The sequence below is a fragment of the Triticum dicoccoides genome, chromosome 3B (genome assembly GCF_002162155.2).
Source record: "Triticum dicoccoides isolate Atlit2015 ecotype Zavitan chromosome 3B, WEW_v2.0, whole genome shotgun sequence".
Taxonomy (NCBI): Eukaryota; Viridiplantae; Streptophyta; class Magnoliopsida; order Poales; family Poaceae; genus Triticum; species Triticum dicoccoides.
In genome coordinates this window covers 517,577,206-517,586,143 of record NC_041385.1, presented here as the reverse complement: position 1 = coordinate 517,586,143, position 8,938 = coordinate 517,577,206, and positions in this window count along the sequence as shown.

Sequence of the window (8,938 nt, the reverse complement as noted above, 5' to 3'; positions counted from 1 at the left end):
AGGGAAGCTTCGAGGAAGCCATGAGATAGGGGGGCGCTCACCCCCTCTGGGCGCACCCTCCACCCTCGTGGGCCCCTCGAGGCTCCCATGACCGACTTCTTTCGCCTATATATTCCCATATACCCTAAAACCATCGAAACAGAAGATAGATCGGGAGTTCCGCCGCCGCAAGCCTCTGTAGCCACCAAAAACCTCTCGGGAGCCTGTTTCGGCACCCTGCCGGAGGGGGAATCCATCACTGGTGGCCATCTTCATCATCCCGGCGCTCGCCATGACGAGGATGGAGTAGTTCACCCTCGGGGCTGAGGGTATGTATCAGTAGCTATATGTTTGACCTCTCTCTCTCTCGTGTTCTCTCTATTGCACGATCTTGATGTATCACGAGCTTTGCTATTATAGTTGGATCTTATGATGTTTCTCCCCCTCTACTCTCTTGTGATGATTTGAGTTTTCCTCTTGAAGTTATCTTATCGGATTGAGTCCTTAAGGATTTGAGAACACTTGATGTATGTCTTGCCGTGCGTACCTGTGGTGACAATGGGATATCACGTGATCCAATTGATGTATGTTTTGGTGATCAACTTGCGGGTTCCGCCCATGAACCTATGCATAGGGGTTGGCACATGTTTTCGTCTTGACTCTCCGGTAGAAACTTTGGGGCACTCTTTGAAGTACTTTGTGTTGGTTGAATAGATGAATACAAGATTGTGTGATGCATATCGTATAATCATGCCCATGGATACTTGAGGTGACAATGGAGTATCTAGGTGATATTAGGGTTTTGGTTGATTTGTGTCTTAAGGTGTTATTCTAGTATGAACTCTATGATAGATTGAACAGAAAGAATAACTTCATGTTATTTTACTACGGACTCTTGAATAGATAGAATAGAAAGGATAACTTTGAGGTGGTTTCGTACCCTACCATAATCTAATCGTTTGTTCTCCGCTATTAGTGGCTTTGGAGTGACTCTTTTTTGCATGTTGGAGTGACCCATATGATCTATCTATGTTATTATTGTTGAGAGAACTTGCACTAGTGGAAGTATGAACCTTAGGCCTTGTTTCCTACCATTGCAATACCATTTATGCTCACTTTTATCATTAGTTACCTTGCTGTTTTTATATTTTCATATTACAAAAACCTATATCTACCATCCATATTGCACTTGTATCACCATCTCTTTGCCGAACTAGTGCACCTATACAATTTACTATTGTATTGGGTGTGTTGGGGACACAAGGGACTCTTTGTTATTTGGTTGCAGGGTTGTTTGAGAGAGACCATCTTCATCCTACGCCTCCCACGGATTGATAAACCTTAGGTCATCCACTTGAGGGAAATTTGCTACTGTCCTACAAACCTCTGCACTTGGAGGCCCAACAACGTCTACAAGAAGAAGGTTGTGTATTAGACATCACCGCTCTCTGCCCAATGCTCCCGACCGCTTCGACTGTCCCATGCTCACCTGACGAGGCCTCTTGGTGTCCATGACACGGCAAGCTGTTGACCCCTCCTTCCTCTCTCCCCCCTACCCGTCCCGCGCCTGAACAAAGCACCGCCCAAGCCCGCCATTGCCTGCTCATGCACTGGGCCCGCCTCGAGCTCGCCTCACTGTATCTCTCTCTCCCCAGTAACCTACATCACCCCTACAAGCACCGCAGAGTAGCCCCAGCTCCTCCCCTTGGCCACCAGAGTCGTTGCTGCGGGCACCCGTGAGCTCTGTCCACGCTGAGCCCCGGTCCGGCTATGTAAGGCCACCTAGAGCCTCTTTCTTTCCACCCCTTGCTCTCTACCACTCCCTATAGACCGCTTGAGCCACCCACTCCTCCTCGGAGCAGCGTGAGCTCGAGATCAAGCTCAAGCTCCGCTGCCTCGGGTTGCCGTCAATCTTAGGGTACATGCCCTCTCCGCCTCTTCTATCTCTCGATCTGGAACCACCGCACCTCGCTGATCATTTCCCCTCCTTCTCTCGTGTCGATTGTAGCCTGGACTGAGTTTGACCACCTCCTATAGTGCGGCTGCTCGGCTTCCTCATCTACGGTGAACCTCTGCACCCCGGCGACCACCTCAACCTCCACCCGAATGGCGACTCCTCCCCGAGCTTGTTGGTGCCCTCGAAACACCTCGCTGTCGACCACAACACCACCGGTGAGCTTGCCATCCTTCCTCAACCTCACATCCTGACGAGTGGGACCCACCCATCAGGTTTAAAATGCACGTGCGCGTAGCGGTTCGCTATGTTGGTGATACTCTCCAACGTATCTATAATTTTTGATGTATTCATGCCATGTTTATAATATTTCTACAAGCTTTTGGTTTGATTTGGTTAGAACTAACCCGGACAGGCGCTGTTTTCAGCAAAACTACCGTGGTGTTGTTTTTGTGCAGAAATAAAAGTTCTAGGAATGCGCTGAGAATCAACAAAGATTTTTTCTGGAAAATATAAAAAATACTGGAATAAAGAGTTACCAGAGAGGAGGCTCGTGGGGCCCACGAGGGTGGAGGGCGCACCCACCCCCCTGGGGTGCGCCCCTGCCTCATGGACACCCCGTGGGTCCTCCTGACTTGTTCTCGACTCCAAACCCTCCTATAAATACCCAAACCTCTAGAAAGAAACCTAGATGGGGAGTACTGCCGCCGCAAGCCTCTGTAGCCACCAAAAACCAATCAGGACCCTGTTCCGGCACCTTGCTGGAGGGGGGATCCCTCACCGGTGGCCATCTTCATCATGCCGATGCTCTCCATGACGAGGAGGGAGTAGTTCACCCTCGGGGCTAAGGGTATGTACCAGTAGCTATGTGTTTGATCTCTCTCTCTCTCTCTCTCTCGTGTTCTTGATTTGGCACGATCTTGATGTATCGCGAGCTTTGCTATTATAGTTGGATCTTATGATGTTTCTCCCCCTCTACTCTCTTGTAATGGATTGAGTTTTCCCTTTGAAGTTATCTTATCGGATTGAGTCTTTAAGGATTTGAGAACACTTGATGTATGTCTTGCATGTGCTTATCTGTGGTGACAATGGGATATTCACGTGATCTACTTGATGTATGTTTTGGTGATCAACTTGCGGGTTCAGTAACCTTGTGAACTTATGCATAGGGGTTGGCACACGTTTTTGTCTTGACTCTCCGGTAGAAACTTTGGGGCACTCTTTGAAGTACTTTGTGTTGGTTGAATAGATGAATCTGAGATTGTGTGATGCATATCATATAATCATACCCACGGATACTTGAGGTGACATTGGAGTATCTAGGTGACATTAGGGTTTTGGTTGATTTGTATCTTAAGATGTTATTCTAGTACAAACTCTAGGTAGATTGAACGTAAAGAATAGCTTCGTGTTATTTTACTACGGACTCTTGAATAGATCGATCAGAAAGGATAACTTTGAGGTGGTTTCGTACCCTAGAATATTCTCTTTGTTTGTTCTCTGCTATTAGTGACTTTGGAGTGACTCTTTGTTGCATGTTGAGGGATAGTTATATGATCCAATTATGTTATTATTGTTGAGAGAACTTGCACTAGTGAAAGTATGAACCCTAGGCCTTGTTTCCTAGCATTGCAATACCGTTTGTGCTCACTTTTATCATTAGTTACCTTGTTGTTTTTATAATTTCAGATTACAAAAACCTATATCTACCATCTATATTGCACTTGTATCACCATCTCTTCGCCGAACTAGTACACCTATACAATTTACCATTGTATTGGGTGTGTTGGGGACACAAGAGACTCTTTGTTATTTGGTTGCAGGGTTGTTTGAGAGAGACCCTCTTCATACTACACCTCCCATGGATTGATAAACCTTAGGTCATCCACTTGAGGGAAATTTGCTACTGTCCTACAAACCTCTGCACTTGGATTCCCAACAACGTCTACAAGAAGAAGGTTGCGTGGTAGACATCAAGCTCTTTTCTGGCACCATTGCCAGGGAGGCTAGAAAACGGCACTAACACCCCATCAACTAAGCTCTTTTCTGGCGCCGTTGCCGGGGAGGTGAGTGCTTGAAGGTATATCTTTAGATCTTGCAATCGAATCTTTTAGTTTCTTGTTTTATCACTAGTTTAGTCTATAAAAGAAAACTACAAAAAAATGGAATTAAGGTTGCCTCATATGCTTCATCTTTTTAATGTCTTTCGTGAAAATGATGGGAAGGAAAATTGTGCTCAAGTCCCAGAAGAAGAATTACATAGAATGCTTGGCATAAAAAATGTGAATGATGAGCATGATTGCAATGTTGTTAGTATGAATTCTTTGAATACCCATGATGCTAATGATATGCAAAGCCACAAGTTTGGGGATGCTATGTTTGATTAAGATGATATGTTTAGTCCCCCAAGTTTTGATGAGCAAATTTATTATGATGAAAGCATGCCTCCTACATATGATTATTATTGTGATGACATGTATGCTATAAAGAATAAATATAACCATGAAACTTGTCATCATGATTTTAATTTTCAATTGGATTATTCTTCACATGATAGTTATTTTGTTGAGTTTGCTCCCACTACTATTGATGAGAATAAACTAGCTTATATGGAGAATAGTAAAATTTCTATGCAAGTAGATCATGAAAAGAATGCTTTATGTGATGGTTATATTGTTGAATTCATTTATGATGGTACTGAAAATTATTATGAGCGAGGAACATATGCTTGTAGGAATTGCAATAATATCAAGTTTCCTCTCTATGTGTTGAAAATCTTGAAGCTATGCTTGTTTTGATTTCCTATGCTAGTTGATTCTTGCCATAAGTTGTTTGCTCACAAAATCCCTATGCATAGGAAGTGGGTTAGACTTAAATGTGCTAGTAATATGCTTCATGATGCTCTCTTTATGTTTCAATTCTTATATTTTATACGAGCATCATTGAAATCATCATGCCTAACTAAAAGGCATTAAAGAAAAGCGCTTGTTGGGAGACAACCCAAAATTTACCTTTACTATTTTTGTGTGTTCACATGATTATGCTACTGTAGTAATCATGTTTTATAGCTTTTGTTTCAATAAAGTGCCAAGTAAGACCTTTAGGATAGCTTACGGTGATAGTTGTGTTGATCCTGCTGAAAATCAGAAACTTTTTCACCCAGTAAATTAGTTTTGATAATTCACAGAACGTGCTTTGATCCGATTCTTTTTTCTATGGATTGTTACACAAATTTCTTAGGTTTTCCTAATTTTGTAGAATTTTTTGAGTTACATAAGTATTCGAGAGTTACAGATTACTACAGACTGTTATGTTTTTTGACAGATTCTGTTTTTTATGTGTTGTTTGCTTATTTTGATGAATCTATGAGTAGTATTGGAGGGTATGAACCATAGAGAAGTTGGAATATAGTAGACATTACACCAAAATTAATTTAGAATGAGTTCACAACAGTAGCTAAGTGGTGATTTATTTTCTTATACTAACGGAGCTTACGAGTTTTCTGTTGAGTTTTGTGTTGTGAAGTTTTCAAGTTTTGGGTAAAGATTCGATGGACTATGGAATAAGGAGTGGAAAGAGCCTAATCTTGGGTATGCCCAAGGCACCCCAAGGTAATATTCAAGGACAACCAAGAGCCTAAGCTTGGGGATGCCCCGGATGGCATCCCCTCTTTCGTCTTCGTTCATCGGTAACTTTACTTGGTGCTATATTTTTATTCACCACATGATATGTGTTTTGCTTGGAGCGTCATTTTATTTTGTTAGTATTTGCTTTCTGTTATTTAGAATAATGTTTTGCATCTATATTTTCAATAAAAATGTCAAGGATAGCCTTTACCATGCTTATTTTGCAAGTATACATGTTGCTGTTTCAAAACAGAAAGTTTACCGCTGTTGCAAAAATTCCCTAGAAAAGTCAGAAAATGATAAAATGTTGAAACTTTTTGCATATTGAGATCTGATAAATCTTCTACAGTGTGGTAGACTGTCATAATTTTCGGAGTTAGGGAAGTATGATGAATCTTTCGTTCTTTACAGACTGTAGTGTTTTGGCAGATTGCTGTTATGTTTGCATTGTTTGCATATGTTTGCTTGTTTAATGATTCTATTTGAGGATAGGAGTATTAAATATGCAGAGACATTTAGTATGCAATGTTGAATAATAATTTTTGTGATTTGTTACAGTAGAAAATTATAAGGTTTTTGCATTGGTTTATACTAACTTATCTCACGAGTTCTTGTTGAGTTTGGTGTGGATGAAGCTTTCGAGATTTAGGAAACTGAGATATAAAAGGAATTAAGGAGACACAAAAGCTCAAGCTTGGAGATGCCCAAGGCACCCCAAGATAATATTTCAAGAAGTCTCAAGCATCCAAGCTTGGGGATGCCCCGGTAGGCATCCCACCTTTCTTCTTCAACAATTATCGGTTAGTATCGGTTGAACCTAAGCTTTTGCTTCTTCACATGATGTGTGCTATCCTTGAAATGTCATTTTGTTTTGTTTTGCTTGCTGTTGGAATAAAATACCAAGATCTGAAATTCTTAAATTTTAGAGAGTCTTCACATAGTTGCACTACTATTTGACTACTCATTGATCTTCACTTATATCTTTTGGAGTAATTTGTCATTTGCTCTAGTGCTTCACTTATATCTTTTTAGAGCACGGTAGTGGTTTTATTTTGAAGAAATTAATGAACTCTCATGCTTCACTTATATTATTTTGAGAGTCTTTTAGAACAACATGGTAATTTTCTTTGTTATGAATTTAGTCCTAATATGATGGGCATCCAAGATGGGTATAATAAAAACTTTCATATAAAGTGCATTGAATACTAAGAGAAGTTTGATTCCTTATGATTGTTCTGAGATATGAAGCTGGTGATATTAGAGTCATGCTAGTGAGTAGTTGTGAATTTGGGAGATACTTGTGTTAAAGTTTGTGATTCCCGTAGCATGCACGTATGGTGAACCGTTATGTGATGAAGTTGGAGCATGATTTATTTATTGGTTGTCTTCCTTATGTGTGGAGGTCGGGATAACTCCTACCAACCCTTCCCCTAGAAGCATGCGTGTAGTACTTTATTTTTATGACTTGTAGATTTTTGCAATTAATTATAAGTATGTGAGTTCTTTATGACTAATGTTAAGTCCATGGATTATACGCACTCTCACCCTTCCACCATTGCTAGCCTCTCTAGTGCCGCGCAACTTTCGCCGGTACCATACACCCACCATTACCTTCCTCAAAACAGCCACCATACCTACCTATTATGGCATTTCCATAGCCATTCCTAGATATATTGCCATGCAACTTTCCACCGTTACGTTTATTATGACACGCTCCACCATTGTCATATTGCTTTGCATGATCATGTAGTTGACATCATATTTGTGGCAAAGCCACCATTCATAATTCTTTCATACATGTCACTCTTGATTCATTATCCCGGTACACCGCCGGAGGCATCCACATAGAGTAATATTTTATTCTAAGATTCTTGAGTTGTAAGTAGATAAAAGTGTGATGATCTTCATTATTAGAGCATTGTCCCATGTGAGGAAAGGATGATGGAAGCAATGATTCCCTCACAAGTTGGGATGAGCCTCTGGACTTTATGAAAAATAAAAGAGGCCAAAGAAACCCAAATAAAAAAAGAGGACAAAGAAGCCTACAAAAAATGAGAGAAAAAGAGAGAAGGGACAATGTTACTATCCTTTTACTACACTTGTGCTTCAAAGTAGCACCATGATCTTCATGATAGAGAGTCTCCTATGTTGTCACCTTCATGTGCTAGTGGGAATTTTTCATTATAGAACTTGGTTTGTATATTACAATGATGGGCTTCCTCAAATTGCCCTAGGTCTTCGTGAGCAAGCAAGTTGGATGCACACCCACTTAGTTTCTTTTGATGAGCTTTCATACACTTATAGCTCTAGTGCATCCATTGCATGGCAATACCTACTCACTCACACTGATATCTATCAATGGGCATCTCCATAGCCCGTTGATACGCCTAGTTGATATGAGACTATCTTCTCCTTTTTTGTCTTCTCCACAACCACCATCCTATTCCACCTATAGTGCTATGTCCATGGCTCACGCTCATGTATTGCGTGAAGATTGAAAAAGTTTGAAAATACTAAAGTATGAAACAATTGCTTGGCTGAAACCGGGGTTGTGCATGATTAAATACTTTGTGTGATGAAGATAGAGCATAGCCAGACTATATGATTGTGTAGGGATAGCTTTCTTTGGCCATGTTATTTTGAGAAGACATGATTGCTTTATTATTATGCTTGAAGTATTATCGTTCTTATGTCAATAATAAACTTTTGTTTTGAATCTTATGGATCTGAATATTCTTGCCACAATAGAGAAGATTACATTGATAAATATGTTAGGTAGCATTCCACATCAAAAATTCTATTTTTATCATTTACCTACTCGAGGATGAGCAGGAATTAAGCTTGGGGATGCTTGCTACGTCTCAAACGTATCTATAATTTTTGATGTATTCATGCCATGTTTATAATATTTCTACATGCTTTTGGTATGATTTGGTTAGAACTAACCCGGACTGACGCTATTTTCAGCAGAACTACCATGGTGTTGTTTTTGTGCAGAAATAAAAGTTCTCGGAATGCGCTGAAAATCGACGGAGATTTTTTTTGGAAAATATAAAAAATACTAGAATAAAGAGTTACCGGAGAGGAGGCTCGTGGGGCCCACAAGGGTGGAGGGCGCGCCCACCCCCCTGGGGCGTGCCCCCTACCTCGTGGACACCCCGTTGGTCCTCCTGACTTGTTCTCGATGCCAAACCCTCCTATAAATACCCAAACCTCCAGAAAGAAACCTAAATGGGGAGTTCTGCCGCCGCAAGCCTCTGTAGCCACCAAAAACCAACCGGGACCCTGTTCCGGCACCCTGTTGGTGGGGGGATCCCTCACCGGTGGCCATCTTCATCATCCCGGTGCTCTCCATGATGAGGAGGGAGTAGTTCACCAT